The following is a 16,705-nucleotide window of genomic DNA, read 5'->3' on the forward strand; positions in this document are numbered from 1 at the left end:
TTTCTGCAGCTAATCTGTGGCTGTGCTTCAGTACCAGTCCTCTGTGGCTCTTTGTCTAAAGTCACTGGTCTGTTTCATCCAGTGGGTAAAGGACCAAAAGGGAAAAATGATTTTCTCCGTCATGAACCGTGCCACACTGGAAACTAAGCAAAGAGTAAAGTATAAGAGACAACGAGCTAGCCATTTTTATATACCCAGCTCTGTATCTGAGGAATTAATAGATTTCGTACCTCACAATTTACATCTGAGTTCCAGTGGGTGCTGCAGTGAGTCCTTTGTTTAGCAAAGCAGAGAGCAAGGCTGTAGAGGTCTGGGAAGTGGATGTGTAGCATGTTTCCCTTTCATGCAGGAGACTTAAGTTTGAGACCTTCGCCTTTTTATGAACAAAGATACACAGATACAGTGAGAATTTAAAAGAAACACTGCCACGTGTTTCTAAGAGTTATCAACATTCAAAGAATCAACCTGCTGTTTACAATGTTTATTGTTGAGTATGCATGGCAGCACACAGGTGATCAAAATTCAAGGTCAGTTTTCTCATGTTCATTTGCATATAACAAGGCATGTGGTATGTTTACATGGTGACATGCTCTCTAACATGTATACTCACATGTACAGCTCCCTCTGTGAGAGTTTGTTATATTACTGCCTTGGCTGAAGCACTGCAAGCTGGTCTGCAGCTCGATGCCATAGCTTCAGGGTGTCATGAAACTCTCTCAGACACCACATTTTGAGGTTATAACAAGGCTGGTATCATTTAGGAGATACTGGGATTTCATGACAGGCAATATCACTGGTAGCTGATCAGGTTATTCACTTTTCTAAAAGTTTACTACAGCTGGAGGCGGCTGTTGGCTTCCAGTTCAACAGGCTCCAGTTCAGGCCTTTTATGGGTCCCCTGTACACCCGAGGTACATGTGCTCCCACGCTTTAAACCACACAAGGCAGTATTAGGAAAAAAATACCTGCAGCGAATTTCCAGAGCCAGAGTCAGTTTAGAAAGTTAACGTCTCTCAATATATGCCAGTTGAGCATGAACTGAACCCCAGAGTGACTCTCAAATATATCGTTTCTCTTCCTTTAACTCAAACATTTCCACTGATGAAATGCTTTTTGGAAATATTTGAAATCATGTTTGGTTTCCCCAATGATGTGACTAAGGTAGTGGAAGAGAAAAGTAGGTTCACGTTCTCCTGCTGCTGAGGTGTGTATTACACTAAACAGAAAGACAGGCAGCATCCGGATGTAAGAATAGTGCTCTGAGGGTTCCTGAGCAGCAATCCACAGAAGAGCACTTTTGCGGTTTGAGAACTATTTTGAGATTTCAGCTGTAAAACTTGCACTTAAAGGTCCACTGTGGAGGACTTTGGGGGATCTATTGGCAAACATGCTAATATTCAGGAATAATCATTGCACCAAATGCAGACAACAGGAAATCTTTCATAATTTGATGTAGTCCTCTTGTAAGGTTGACTGGATCCACATAAAATTTGGTAAGAAAGTGCCTCAAGACCTTGATGATGCTTTATTTTGGAGATTGAGTTTTTGTTGAACAGCATTGCCTTGGCGGAGCAGCAAATTTCTGTTCCTTGTTTGGAATGGGAAGTAGTTGTAAATCTGCATGTTCTCCCTGTGTCTGTGTTGGTTTTCTCCGGGTACTGCGACTTCCCCACACAGTCCAAAGACATGCAGACTGGGGTCAGGTTAATTGGAGACTCTAAATTGTCTGAAGTGAAATGTGAGTGTGAATTGTTGTTTGTCTTTGTATGTTGGCCCTGGGAAACGCTGGCTCCCCCTGTGTCCCTCGAAGAATAAGAGGTATAGATGATGGATGGATGGATACGTAGGTGGATTGAAGTTGTTGTAACTCAAATATACATTGTCCAATCTTCCCTAAACTTCACATGTTTAAGAGTCTCAGCCTGAAGATCTCTGCACATGAATATTCAGTTATAATCATAGCCCCACCTAATGGCAATAACACCTAATTCCTAAGTGGCAGTCATCATTTGATTTACATAACAATGGTTTGGACAAAAGTTGATAAACAGCAAAATGACACGTTTCGTGCGTGTTCTCCAGTGCAATATTGCAACACATCAGCAGTAAGACATCCAGCAGCAATAGGAATCATGAGTTCTGTCCATTGGCAGCAGAAAAATGAAACAGTGTGATGCTGTCATAGAGCCACACCTCAGGGTGGTTGGATGATTCCACAAAATGTCAAACTCTCACACGGGAGACTGCCATTTGTTTACTGTTCCTTACCAACACAGGCCACAGATGCTGCCTAATCAAACCTCAACCATAGTTGTGTCAGATCAGAAAATCATTTTAGTTACTGTCCAAGTCCACCATTCCTCTTCCCTCTGCTAATTTTGTGTCTCTGTTCATCAGTTCCTTCTGCAGATGGAAAACAATCATAATACCTATTCTTGGCAAAATGCAAGTCCCCACAAAGGCATATAAGATTATCAACAACCCCACACATGTTCTCTATGTCTGCTTTGAGCTAATGCCATCAGGAATGCAGTTTAGACTGCCAGCATGTGAAACTAATTGTAGAAGGCTTATAGTTTTATTCCAGAAGCCAATTGGTCTATGAACAAGCAGAGTACACGAAACACTCAGTCTGCCTTCTGTGTAGACTGACAGATGACATTGTACTGGTGCTCAGGAAACCCCAGCCATTTCCCATCCTTAGTATTTAATCTTAAATAAGATATATTTGGTGGGGGAACTCTTTTAATTTTCTTTAACATGCAAGAGGAAAGAATGACAAAATATATCACAGCCCCTGTGCAGCTCTGCACACAAACAAAAAGTGTGTGAACACACACAGTCAGGCATATAACATCACACACAACGATGCACTATGTTCAAATAGATTTAAGGAACACTTGTCATCCTGAATTGCATAGTCAGGGTAATCTAATTGAAGTGATCTAATCAACACAGTAAATGCCTGTGTCATACAAGAGGCAGTCCCACTTTCAGCACATTAACATTTCATTGTGTGTGTATTTTTGGGAGCCAGCGGGGTGTGTGTATGTGCGTGTGCGCGCGCGTGTGTGTGTGTGTGTGTGGGTGTGTTAGTGTAAGTATTGTGCGCGCATGCACACAAGTACGATAACAAGAGCCCATGCCGTGAGCACTAATCTGCTAACACAGTGGATTGAGTTGGCTCTGCAGGATTAGCAGTGGTGTGTAACACAACACACTCTTAATTACTGCTATACAGTCATGTTCAATGTAGAGGAAGAGACAGAGAGCGAGGGAGAAGGGGCACAGTTTTAATTGCTGTAACACATTCGTGCACAGGCAAAGGAAAATTGAAAAGATGAAAGAGGCATCCGGGGCGTCTGTGTTTGGACATTAACTCGGTGCAGGAGTTGAATATCACCAATGAAGCCGCCTGTATTTGCACACAGAAGCCCCCGGGCTGTAACTAACCTGGCACACATACCCACACACAAGTAAGCCATGCGTGCAGACACTCACAAACATATGTCACTGAACTATCTGCCAGCCAGTTGTTCTCCACAGCAGCCACAATGAGATGAGACTGTTCTATCATTGTCACCACCATTTTCCCATCAGTGTCTCAGTGCGTGTGTGTGTTTGTGTGTCACAGGCACAGTGAGAGAGAGAGAGGCTGTCAGTTGGAGTAGATCGATATCACTGACTGAGAGATCACAGCAATGCTTAGTGCCCGTCAATGACTGTGTGTGTGTGTGTGTGTGTGTGTGTGCGTGTTACACAGTATCCAATGACAGAAAAGGAGGAAATGGGTGGAGGATGGATGGTTTAATGACAGAGGGAAACAGATCAGCTGGTGAATCCTATTTTCTGCTCCAGCTTCCCTCATCCCTCTCTCTCTCTCTCTCTCTCTCTCTCTCTCTCTCTCTCTTTGTGTCGCTCTCCTCCTTGTTCTCTGTCTTTGGTTAGTGTCTGATCCAGCTCATGATGATGCTGTTGCAAGATCGGAGAACGGAATACGAGAGAGACAGAATTGTGACAAAGATTTTTCAACTTAATTCAATTATTCATCCTGTCTTTTTCTTTGGTCTTTATTCTCTTCCTCTTCTTCTTTCAGAACCCTTTGTCTCCTCATCATTTCTAATTCTGTGTTGTTTTCTCTGTTGAATTCTCAGCCGTCTTTTCACTTTTCATGGCTTAGTGTTGAATGAATGGAGCAAAATGTATCAGTTTGCTGTTATTCTTCATGAACAGATTTCAGTTGTTTTGATGTTATCATGAACATTTAAAATGAGGCAAACCAATTCTTGACTGAACTCAGTAACTTGACTGATATATTGTTTTTTAACAAGACTAAATTCTCAATGGTCAGATAATCGCCAGTGTTACATTCATAGGCCACATCCACAGCCACAGCCACTACATAAACATAGAGCAAATAATTAAATAGTAAGTTGCTGTAATTTACTGGTATCTATAAAATAACAGTTATTACAGTAATAATCATAGTACTGTAATTATTATAACAGAAATAGGGTGCTGTATTTTTGATCACAGAAAAGGTGAGCAAGCACATTTTGTATGTAAAGGTACGTAAACAGTGTTTACACCCCTGTTGGGCCATGGTTCTTTGTGAAACCACACTTCGGCCTATGTTCAGTCAAGAGCCTGAAGCCGCATGTTCCTCCAAGACTCAGTCTCCCAGGGGGCATCAAAAACCAGAGCAAGGGACTCAGTCTCCCAGGGGGCATCAGAGGTGTGAACCCCCCCCCCCCCCCCCCCCAGGGACACAGGTTTCAACTCCCATTGGTCACTCTGGACCCCATGACCTGTGAGGTCACCGGGCCAATATAAAGCCAGGTTGATCCAACTCTTCCCCCTCTTTCTAAACTCCCTCTACGGAGAGCAGGCTGTCGAGCCTGTTCCTACAATCCTTCTACAGGAGGGAAGGCTGTTGAGCCTCGTCTCCAGCTCACATCTTCTCTTCCCATCCAACTCTTCGAGAGGAGCACAAAGGTGCAGCTTCCAGCTCATCTCACCAAGGAAACCTCCTCGCCCTCCAAGCTCTACCAACGTCCTAGCAGCGACTCAATGTCCTGCTTGAAAACTTCCGCCAGCAACTGAGCTACACAACTCAACAGGAACCAGCAAGACGACACAAAACTGCGAACTGCACAGCAACTTCCTTTTTCCCCTTTCTACGGACTGGTAACACAACTGGGCTTAATAATTATACTAGGCTAAGCAAGACTGTTTATTCGATTCTGTGTGAGGTTTATAAGTTTGATTTGTGGTGTTGTGATATTTTGGGTACAAGTTATTGAGAAAGTAATGTTAGTCTGTTATGCTCTTCACAGTCTTCCTTGCATACATCTAGCAACCTTCTCTAATTTGGCACACACACAGACATATGCATAACTCTTCACCTCATTATCTCTACAGGTCGTAAACATTCCAATAGGTGGGGGAAGGGTGTTATCTCTTTGGCCAGCGACCATCTTGAAAGCACGCTGACTCACACAGACACACACACATACCTATCCTTGTTTAGCAATTAGACCGTTAGTAATTTGTGTTTTAATACTTTATTATATTCATAATAAATGTTTTTCTTTCACAAATGTTTTTTCATTAATGTTGCATAAGGGAATTTCGCCAACCTCTACACTGTCAAGAACCCTATATCCTTCAACTTAGCTAACTATCTCTATGGTAATTTTGGTTATAGTTATTCATTTAATTGTTAATCAGAGTTCCAAATTTGTAGTTAGAACCTTTATGAGACTTAATCAATAAATTGGCTATCTTTTCCCTTCCTTTGAAGGGTGGTGCCCCGAGGTAACTTTAATCAATTAAAGTTATTATTTAATATTAATAATAAAATATTAACATTTCATATTTTTATCTTGATAACCAAATTTATTGAATGCCGAAAGGCACACCATTTTATGGTATCACGTTTGATGCATTATGGCACAACACCCCCAAACAGTCCTGGGTACGATCCATAACACATCAAATCCTACTGCTCTGTGTGAACTTGTATATAAACTTCAAATTGTACTCTTGATTGAAGTCTTCATGGGAAGTATTCTGCGTAAAAATGAATTAAAAGTTTCACCTGGTATCAGATGCTGTACCAGCCATACTCAATACTCATTCTTTCGTTGTACTATTTCTTCTTATGTACAAACATTATTTATTTTGCACAAAATAGATTTTTACCTGCTTGTACAATCATCCTGTCCCACTGCACTTTACCTAGAAAATTTCATACAAACCACTACAGTGAAAAGGCGTATATAATGTTCATACTCAGTCTTTTTTTTATTTAATTAGAATTTTGTTTTTTTACTGTTGCCTTTTTCTATTTCTTTATTTCTTTATTCTCTTGTCTACCTCATTCTGACGTGCCTGCTGCTGTAACGACTGAATTTCCCCGGTGTGCGGATCAATAAAGTTTTATCTTATCTTAACTTAAATCAGCGCCACATTACTTCGCTGGTCAACAAGTGACTCTGCTCCTCTGATGTTTTCTAATCACTCACACTTAAAACTGATCTTTATAAAAAACCTGATGAATTCATAATTATGTTCCTGGATTAATGGGGCGTTGCTTCTTCTGCAGCAATGAAGTTAAAACACTGCGTTACGTCGTAATCTGCAGGAAGAACTTGTGTGTGTGTGTGTGTGTGTGTGTCCCTTTTCACACACAAACTGGAAATCACATGTAATTAGTTATTAATCGATGATGTCGTGTCACGTCTCCGGATAGTTCCGCTCACTTTAACCCTGATGTCCTGACTGTGCGTCACATTAAGTCTCGTGTTGTGTAGCAGGTTTAAACGTGTGTCTCATAAACTCTGGAGCGACTCAAACAAACACAAAGTAAACATCAGTCCTGTACGTGTCCTAATAACTTGATCAGTGCTGGTGTTTATTGTTAAAGTGTAAAGTGAGCGCAGGTCAGAGGGGGAGTGAGGAGGAAGCAGACTCCAACAGAGACTCTGACACAGGACGACTCAAACTTTAATGAGCGTCTGTCCCGAAGCAGCGCTGGTTATAATTATTCAGAGGTTTAAAACCGCTAAACAAAGAACGTAGCAGAAAACATGATCATGTTCAGTCACTGTATCGATGCAGAGTCGTCCACTTCTCTGCAGGAGCCCTAACATTAGCACGTGTGCTGCTGCTGCTCCTACACTGCTTGGGATTTATCCTGATAAGTACAAAACACATTATACATTACTCCAGCCAAGGAGAAAAACTCTTACCCATGTAGTGGCATTTGCTGCTCTGTGCAAGTATAATATATACACCATGATTAGTCCATTAACACCCTCTCTGTCGTGAGAACAAAAGCTACACAGGGAGGGTGATGCTCCAGAATGAATTGTATAGGTGCACAACACCATTATGAGCTTATTTTGTTTGATGCAACACAATAAATGCTTGTAGTTTTAGTACGTTCAACGCTATGCCTGGTTTCCAAAAAAGGCAACTTCTGTCACTGTATCACCGTAATGCAGTAGTCTGGTCTCATACTCAACTATGGGGTGATACAGAGGTAGGATTTTGGGATTTTTAAGTTTACCGTGCAGCTTGTTAAGTTGTAAAGTTGTAAAACATTATATATTTTGGATTCAAGGCAGCACACAGTGACTACTATGAACTATAGGTAAAGTAACCCTTTGAGTCAGTGTGTGAGTCAGTGTGTGTTGCTGGGATCTTACTGGGCATTAAGAATTTTTGGGTGCTCTAGGCAGGGGCATCTGAGATGTCCAAAACATAATTCAAATCACTCAAGACTAAAGGGCATCTTCCTTTTATTTGAAGTATTCAATCATCACCAGTGTTGTGGCAAGTCCAGGATCCATGTCTCCCATTTGTCACTCAAGGCTGTGAAGGACTACCTTTTTCCATTTGAAAAGTTGACTTTCAAAATATTTATAGCCCTCTTTCCCCCTTTTCAACAAGCCATTATCATGGTCTTGATTCTACCTCAATATCTCTCAATGTGTTGAAGTGCTGGTGTAAAAACGTCGGCATGAAGAGTAATGGCCACTCTTCCTTTTACTCTGACATACTAGGTGAAGGAGTTGCATTGATGTCACGATGCTGTGGCTCATACAATAATGTCATGAGGTCCCTGACTCGCCTCTGGTCTTCACCTCTTTGTCCCTCCAGGGAATAAGTAGTGGATAGCTCTCTTTTCTTCGTAGAGGGACTCTGTTTTCCATTAAAGGTAGTTGTGAAGGCTTCCAGTTGACATAGCCACATTGGTCCACGTTTGCACACTATGTTGATGGTCCTGTATGACTTCATCCACATGAGCAACCAGTAGTTTTTTGTTTTCAAAGGGTATTGTCTTGGTTCAAAAACTCTATCCTGGTCATCAGCTGTTTAGTGTTGTATCCATTATCCATTTGTTCTGCCTTCTATTTTGTCCTCAAAAGTTTATTTATGCCCGATGCTCTTAGCCAGTTCAGAAGACTGCCTTATCTTATTGCTTCTGCAATGATTCTCACTATATGCTGTCCACCTGCATCTTCTGGTCTTTTCGTTTATTCTCAAAATCTAATGAGTTTTCTCCAACAGCACAAAAAATGTTGGTACCCAAGTGATATTCTGCAGAAAAAAACTGGGCTTGTACGTTTAAGCAAAGCCCCTGGATTCTGTGAGGTATCAGGATAAGGTTAAGACATACGACTCAAAAGGATTAGATGGTGCACTTTGCTGAGTGTTATGCTAGAAATCATAAAATATTGATCCTTTATAAAATAATGCATTGATATAATTTGGAGTTTTGAGACTCATTTTGTGTATTTGTATTGTCCGATTGCCGATAATATTTATTAATTTTAAAATGCGCTACTTTGGCTCCGATGCGACCGCCGCTCTCTGTCTATAGTCACCACTCTGTGGTGTGATTTGTAAGACGTCACGCCTATCAACACTGAAGGCCTCTGAAGTGCCACAGACCAATGCAGAGGAAAGCATTTCAGACTGGAGCACCTTTGGTCACAGAGCGGAGCTGTGTTTCAAAAGTAATGCCCAGGCCACACTGGCTGCTGTTCTGCGGCATGTCGTGGTTTGCTGTTCAGCCGCAGTTCTGCAGAGGAGCTGCTTCTGCCAGAGCTATGTTTTTAGATAGGGATTGCCTTTAAAATGGCCCTAAATAATAAAAAAAATTCCCATGACGTCATTAACATTTGGTTATCTTTGGCGTTATTTTTGTGCCACATTAGTGAGCATGCACTGGCACTCTCGCAAGCAGATACTTACATTTTTGAATAAAAAATAATAATCTGAGCAAACAAAAATGTTTTCTGTGTGCACTCAACTCTGCCTACATGCTCGCTCGAGTTGCACTTATAACTGTACCACAAAACCAGCAAATCACAGACTGAGATTTTGAGAGAGCAGAGACTATGTGAGCAAGCGCGCGGGTGCCTGCCAGCGCACAGAGCAGAGATTGAGCGAGCGTGTAGGCAGAGTTGAGTGCTCAGGACCAATTTTTGTTCGTTCAGATTAATATTTTCTGTTCAAGATATAAAGTATCTGCTTTCGAGAGTACCACTGCGCGGTCACTAATGTGGCACAAAAATAACACCCAAGTTTTCATCCTTGACGAGTGGTCCGAAAATGGTTGCGCATCCGTGACATGTTTTTTGCTATGTGTGTGTGTGTGAGAGAGAGAGAGAGAGAGAGAGAGAGGGAGAGAGAGCCTACTGCCCATCAACTGAAGTTCTTTACTTTAACTTTTAATATAACCTCAGCCTTTGTGAGGTTTCCGGTGTGATCAGTGTAGTTCCTTGTGTAAAAGTGGTCCCATGTACTCAAACTAATACCAGTACTATACAATATGAAGCTGTGCATCTTAAGCTCCTGCACACATTTCACAATAATTAAAAAAAAACGCTGAACAGCAGCCGGTGTGGCAGCTCAAATCTGTTAACAGAGCTACGGAAATGAAAAGAAAGCCATTCCGCTGCCATTCCATGGCGCATACGCAGCCAGTGTGGCCCGGCCGTAAGGAAGCAGATATTGCTGAAGAAGATGCAATAAACATCACAATCCTCTACGCTGAAGTTGCAAAAACACCACACAATGTTATGATCTATTTAAATGCTCACAGACACTTTAAGAACGTGGACATTTTAAAGTGCATTCTTCAACCTGGCAATTCAAATTCATGAGATGTAGGATATACAGATGTGAAAGTAATAATGGTAATGGAAAGTAAAAATGGGAAGTTTGCACAGTTTTTGTGCACTCTCATTTCTGTGCACTAGAAATATATGTATGTGAAGCATTGCTGTGTGTTTTAGATCATGTGGCAATAGATGTCATACTGACTGTATTTCAGTCTGGACCAAAGTGGTGGACCAAGCCTGACTAGAGCCACACTGTTAGCTTGGCTAATGACACTTACCATGGTGGGTCCCAGCCCCTAGGCTGAGTAATCCTGCTCTCCACTTACCATATCAGTTGTATTTCACACTTTACCTCAACCCATCTCATGCAACATGGACAAGCCAAGTTCTTCTTCACTCCATATCAAGTTAGACATCCACTTCCTAACATTTTCAGTCTCACGGCTGTGTAGCATTCTGTGTTAATGCAGGATTTTGGGGTTAAAGGGTTTTATCTGGCTCCTATAGAATGAATTTCCCCTGCGTGCTTGAACACGAAATTAACCTGAACACTTGCTGATGCATTGATGTGCTTGAAACGAGATAAATGAAACAAAATACTGTTAAAAACTGAATAGTCACAAATAAATGCAGTTAACCTTAATAGTTTTGGTGTTAAAGGCTTGAATTGCTCTTTATGGAGCCTTGAAAGAATATCATTAGTCCTTCATGGGAGATTTGGAGAGGAAACACTGATGCTTAATAGTTTTTAGCTGGATTACAGAAATAATTTTTCAACTGACATATAAGAGAGATATGTGCCAGAAGTAAAGAAGTTTAGCAGTCATTATAAATACACATTTATCGAATTGTGTGACATCAATTAGTCGTTGCTGGAGTGGGACCAGGCTTCCATCTATATGTCTGGGTCAGGACAGGGAACATGAGCGTCATGCTCACTGAGCATTGCTCAGATACTACAAGTGTTGCAGGTCGTCCATCACAGTGAGTGAATGAGGAAGACATTCAGAGCTGTTCTTCCTCAAAGGGGATTGGAGGAAGGGGAGAGGAACTTATAACCAACAGAGTCTGTCCAATGTAGCAAGACAGAAAGAACCCTATCACAAGGATTTACTTTCTTCTTACTAGAGGCAGGTTTGTCAAACGGGCAAAAGTTTGGACAGAAACTTATTAACTTCCATAATACAGATAAAACCCCAGTAGCTGCAACAAACAGCAACGTTTAGCATCCTAGCTAGGCTAATGTTAGCAGTTAGCAGATGTCTGGAAGGGATTAGCCAATCAGAGGGAGGGTAGGGGCTGGTCTTCTTTCACCTGAATCTTCTCTCACTTGCTCTTCCTCAGTGACCCAGATGAGAGAGAACTGAAACTGAATTTCTACAACTGAATGTATATATGGAGAGTTGAATGTTCAATGGGGCTCAAACAGTTTCAGAGCAAATGAATTAATGAGTTTCATAACATCCGATTCTGTTTCAAGTTCATTGGAATTCAGCTACAAACTAATAAAGTACAAATTGTTCTATTCAAATCCAGTTTTGCAATGCAATTATTCAGCATTAGCTGCTCGTGGCCTCAGTCCAGAAATAATCAGTCACACCATCAGGCCCTGAGCTTCGTCTCTCTGTTCTACATTCTGCTCTGTCGCGTCTCCTCCTTGTTTCTTTCCTTCCTCCCACCAATTTGTGCTGTCAGACTATATCCTCTCATCATCGATCTACTCTCCATCTCCCTGTCAGTGTTTGGAAGACCTGTGGTCTCTCTCTCTCTCTTTTTCGCTTTCATTTCTCCACCTGATTGCTCTTTTCGCCTTAAGTCCACTTCATTCCAAACTAGTCCCGATCAAACCCACCTCAGTTCCGGTATGAATGACTGTCAGACAAACATCACTAAATCACTGAAATTAAGTGCAGTTATGTCAATGAAGGGCTACTTTGGAACAAAACACTCCTCAATTTTTTTTTCCTCCCTGCAGCCTGTCTCTATCTATCTCTCCAGCAGCCCTGATTAGGTTGTTTCCCATCCACTGTGCAGAGTGTAGCGCTCTGTGGCTAATTGGCAAGTTCAATCAGAGAGACAAATGAAGAGTGGAGACACTGACCTTTTAGAAGTAGTCACTGCTGCCCTGTCTTTTTTCTCCTCTCTGCCCTTTTCCCCCCCTTTCTCCTTTTCTGCTACATTTCCACTCTGTTCTTTTCATCTTTTGGCTCTGCTTCTTTTCTCACCTTTTTCTCTTTTCTCTTCTCTGCGGGAAATTAGTTGAAAGTCACTGCAATGTATTTTGACAAGCTGCTCTCCAGCTTGTCACTAGAAAATTACAGCCTTCGCACTGTACATGTTCACACACACACACACACACACACACACACACACACACACACACACACACACACACACACACAAGATACTGCCACCCACAACGAATAGCCCACCCCTCCCCACACCCAGCTATTCAGAGGGAAGGAAAGCAATGGTCCGCAGCAGAACAATGGATGCTTCTATGGTGCGGTGGAGTCATTTATCTGTTAGAGGCCCGAGCGTGTCCCACTTGCTTCTTGTCTGACCAACCGTGACTGATGGTGCAACCGCTCCACGTTGAGGTCTTCATTACAGTGTGACCTCCCTGTGTCAAGTGCACTCACTAATGGCTGCTGTATTGTCATTCATCTCTGCAACAGCCAGAGAGATGTGAATGATCTGGTGGAGGCATGGACATATTCATGGATTCCTGCACATGCACATGTGCAGCACACAGCTACAAGCACATAAGCATGAAATCCTATCCACGGGTGATGAAATGGACATCATACATTTATGAGTAGCTCACACCCACTCACACATATTCACATTATCACTCTAAAAAGGGCTCTTCAAGCCCCAAAACTGCCTCTTTATGCCTGAAACTTTGTTTGCTTGAGGAAGAAAATGCAACTTCGTCTTTATTTTCTTTTCAGCCATTTGCAAGTCTATTTTGCTATGGTGTGTGAGCAGCTGCTACAGCACAATAATAATTCAGCCTGCAGCCAGTTCATGGAAGCTTTTACATTTGCTACACTGTGACTCTGATAAACCGTTACTGGAAAAAATTATTCCCTGCTTCACAGAAAAGGATGTATTTTATATTTTTCATATGTTTGAAAAATGAGCAGAAGATGAACTGATGATTAGTAATAAGTGCAACATTTTAAACTAAAATCAATGTTTCTGTGGAATCACCGTGATCAATCAATTTGTTCCCAGAGATAAAGTGAATTTACAGATTTCTCTTGCACAGAGTTCGGTGAACTCTGACATGTTAATTTCAAGAATTGATTACTGTTAAACTGCCATGACAGAGATGACCTTTAGGTAAAAAACAAACAACAACAGAGATTACAAAGCTGTAACTTCAGTGGTGCCACATCATCCGATTCACCATGTATTTTGCAAGCACGTGCAGACCTGACCTCATCGTGCCACTTTCTGCTGTGACTTGCACTAAAAGAAACCAACTAAAGCAGTATATTTATCTATCTCTTGTATCAAAAGCAATATCAGAGCTCCAGAGGGCACTGCTACTGCAGTAGTGGGCACAGAAGTTAGTGGAGGCTCTCCATACGCCATCAATGCATTCATACCAATACCAATGTCATGTTAAAATATAGAAATAGGCCACTGAGGCGTGAAGGGAACACAGCTTAGTAGCACTATGGAGCACTAGTCTGATATCTTTGTGTATCATAACAGATTAACAGCTAATATTTTAACAGGTAGCTGGGTGATAAATGTAGCAGCTGTGGTGTCAGTTTACGAAGAGAGTGAATGAGCTGCAGGCCCATCCCCACCATCATGTTACTAAGGTTGTCATGCTGGCCTCATAAAGTGCACACAAAGTCTTTTACATGTTTCACTAACATGCAACTGGTGCATGTTGATAACACTGCTCGTGGCCTCAGTCCAAACATAATCAGTCACACCATCAGGCCCTGAGCTTCGTCTCTCTTTTCTACATTCTGCTCTGTCGTATAACACTGTACAAGTGTTATCAACATAATGTTCATATAAAAGAATAACTTAAAGCACCACTGATAACAGGGTTTTTATATGGCTGCCTTTACTGTGTATGGATTGTGTCTTGAGGTTTCTAAAGTTTTAGAGAGATGTAGGTCTGTGTTGCAACAGATGGAATTTGGAAACTAATTCCCCTTAATACTGCAAATTAAAGATGATAAAAGAGAGATCTTGTTTTTATTCAGTTTTTATGAAATACAGTGAAAGATAATTTTTTTCTCAGTGTGATAAGCAGAGAAAGATGGCTGTACAACTTATTCGAATGTTCTGTATAATAAAGACCCCAAACCCTGACGGATAAACTGTTTTGTAATTGTTTTATCTTACTATTTTTATTCATAAAATAGAGTGTACAGACTTTCCTAAATATAATTGCATGGGCTATATAGACAAAGAATTGTATTCAGCTGTTTCTGCATTCAAGTCTTGAATTAATCTTTTTAAGGAGTTCTCAATCTTAAAAAAACATTTTCATTCATCTTTTATTGGAGAGTCTTACACACAGGTTTGCAGATGCTTTTAAATCAGGACACAATTGAATTTCTCAAAAACCTTTACATCTCATTTAATAATAATAACTTACTTATAGCCTTATCAAGGTTAAAAAGTGATTCACAAAATACATGGCAAAAAAATTATAAATACAAATAAAAGGTGTTCAATTCATTACAAACCATCATATTTAAGCTCTGTCAGACTGGTTGTTGTAATGAATATAATAATCTTTAGTTGTATCTTGGCATCATCAGGTGTTTTGGCCTTTTAACCGCAATAATGTTAAAAGCCGAACCTGAGGGTAGGTTGAGGCTAAAGGTAAATCTGACTGGCTACTGGCTTGTATGGTAGTGCTATGAAAGCCATGTGGCCCACTCAATAGATCCAACATCATAACCTCTATTCCCTTTTAAACATAACACCTACTGTGATAGGCAGAGGAGTTAAAAGCTGTCCCATTTAAGAAACAGCATAAAATGTAGTTGCAATAAAAGTAAGATAAAAGCCTCAGTCAAAGCCCGAGTTCTTTCTCTCTGTGGTATATTCTGCTCTGTTGTGTCCTGTCCTCATTTCCATCCCTCCTCCTCTTGCTAATCTGCATCATCAGGCCAGGGGGTGGGAGAATCACATTTGTAAGGCTGAGTTGACCTGGAAGCTGCAGTGGCCGAGAGCAGGTGATTGAAGGAAAATGTAGATTTAAGAGCCAATAAATACTATTGGTGACCTAAACCTAACTGTGCAACTGTGCTGACCTCATCTTTTATTGTTGCCATTTATGTCCGTTATAGCTCTAGTATAATACAATATGACACTTATTTGTCAATTCTTTCTCTGACAGGAACACAGAGGTCTGGAATCTGGCCTCACTCAGCGTTATTGTCACTCTGGCTGCATAAAGAGGCTCCATGTAAATTCGATTGAATGAATAACATATTTTGTTGGTTTGTAAATGTTGTATCATTAGTTTACCTTTGACCTTTTGAGATATACTCTGAAGTATAACCTATAATTACAATAATTTTGCTTTGAACCGAGTGCTGCACGCAGATAAAAAACCCAAGTCTCTAGCAGAGTTGCACGGCTCACACCGGCAGTGTGGCTGCTCTGGGCTGAAAACAAAATACAAATCAAGACATTCACAGACCTTCACTTGCAGCAGCACTGATGCAGATCTCTTTCATGGTTTGTTAAAAAAACCAAAACAATGATCCCGCCTCTGAGACGCAGCAAGTTCAGACACTTAATGGCCTTGTACGATGGAATTAATCCATGGTGCTTTGTGTGTGTGTGAAGCGTGTGATGACTTCAAAGCCTTCTGCCGCAGAGGGATGAAGAGGCCGTGTGGTCAGGGAACATGGAACAGTTTGCCCTGTCGATTGCCTTGTTAAGCAGCACTTGTCTACCTGTCATTCTACCGTGCCGTGTCCAATAATATCCCCTCACAACATCAAAGCAGTTTTTTTTTTTTTTTAAGAGGGGGCCCATGAATAAGAGCTGGAGGAGCCATCGTTTATGTTGCGTTTTTTTTGCTTTCGTTTCTTTCTCTTTTTGAAATGTTTTCTTCCTTCGTGGTGTTTGAAGTGCGTTCAGTTGCTACCGCAGCATTTTGCATCTATTGTCTGATTGTACTGAGGCTCCTGCCGCTTATTTCTGACGCCGGCCTTTTTCTCCCTGTTTGCTTTTATTTTGCCATGAGATATCTTGTGTGAAGAGCAATCAGAGGAGACACACTTAACTGCAGAGCTCACTGGAGCTCAATTCTTTAAAGCACGTCACTTTCTCTTTTTTTAAGACTTTTTTTCTTTCTAAAATCCACTTTGCTATTACAATTTCCCTCCTCCAACCAGCGGCATCAGTAGCATTTACATATTCCCTCATGTACTGAACAGATCTCCGATGTGTAGGTGGATTGTGTGTGTATTATGTACGTGCATGTGTCATATTGCTAAATATTTTGGCCAGCAGCTCTGTAAAAAAAGAGCTGGACACAATTTAATGATCAACAGAAGCTAAATGATAAAATG

General features: G+C 41.2%; 1 protein-coding gene across 1 annotated transcript in view; it reads left to right on the forward strand.

The window, feature by feature from the left end:
• Positions 1-16,705, forward strand: part of si:ch211-186j3.6 (neural-cadherin) — a 292,082-nt gene that overhangs the window by 16,982 nt on the left and 258,395 nt on the right. The window lies entirely within an intron of this gene.

Source organism: Hippoglossus hippoglossus, chromosome 3 (assembly GCF_009819705.1).
Source record: "Hippoglossus hippoglossus isolate fHipHip1 chromosome 3, fHipHip1.pri, whole genome shotgun sequence".
Classification (NCBI taxonomy): domain Eukaryota; kingdom Metazoa; phylum Chordata; class Actinopteri; order Pleuronectiformes; family Pleuronectidae; genus Hippoglossus; species Hippoglossus hippoglossus.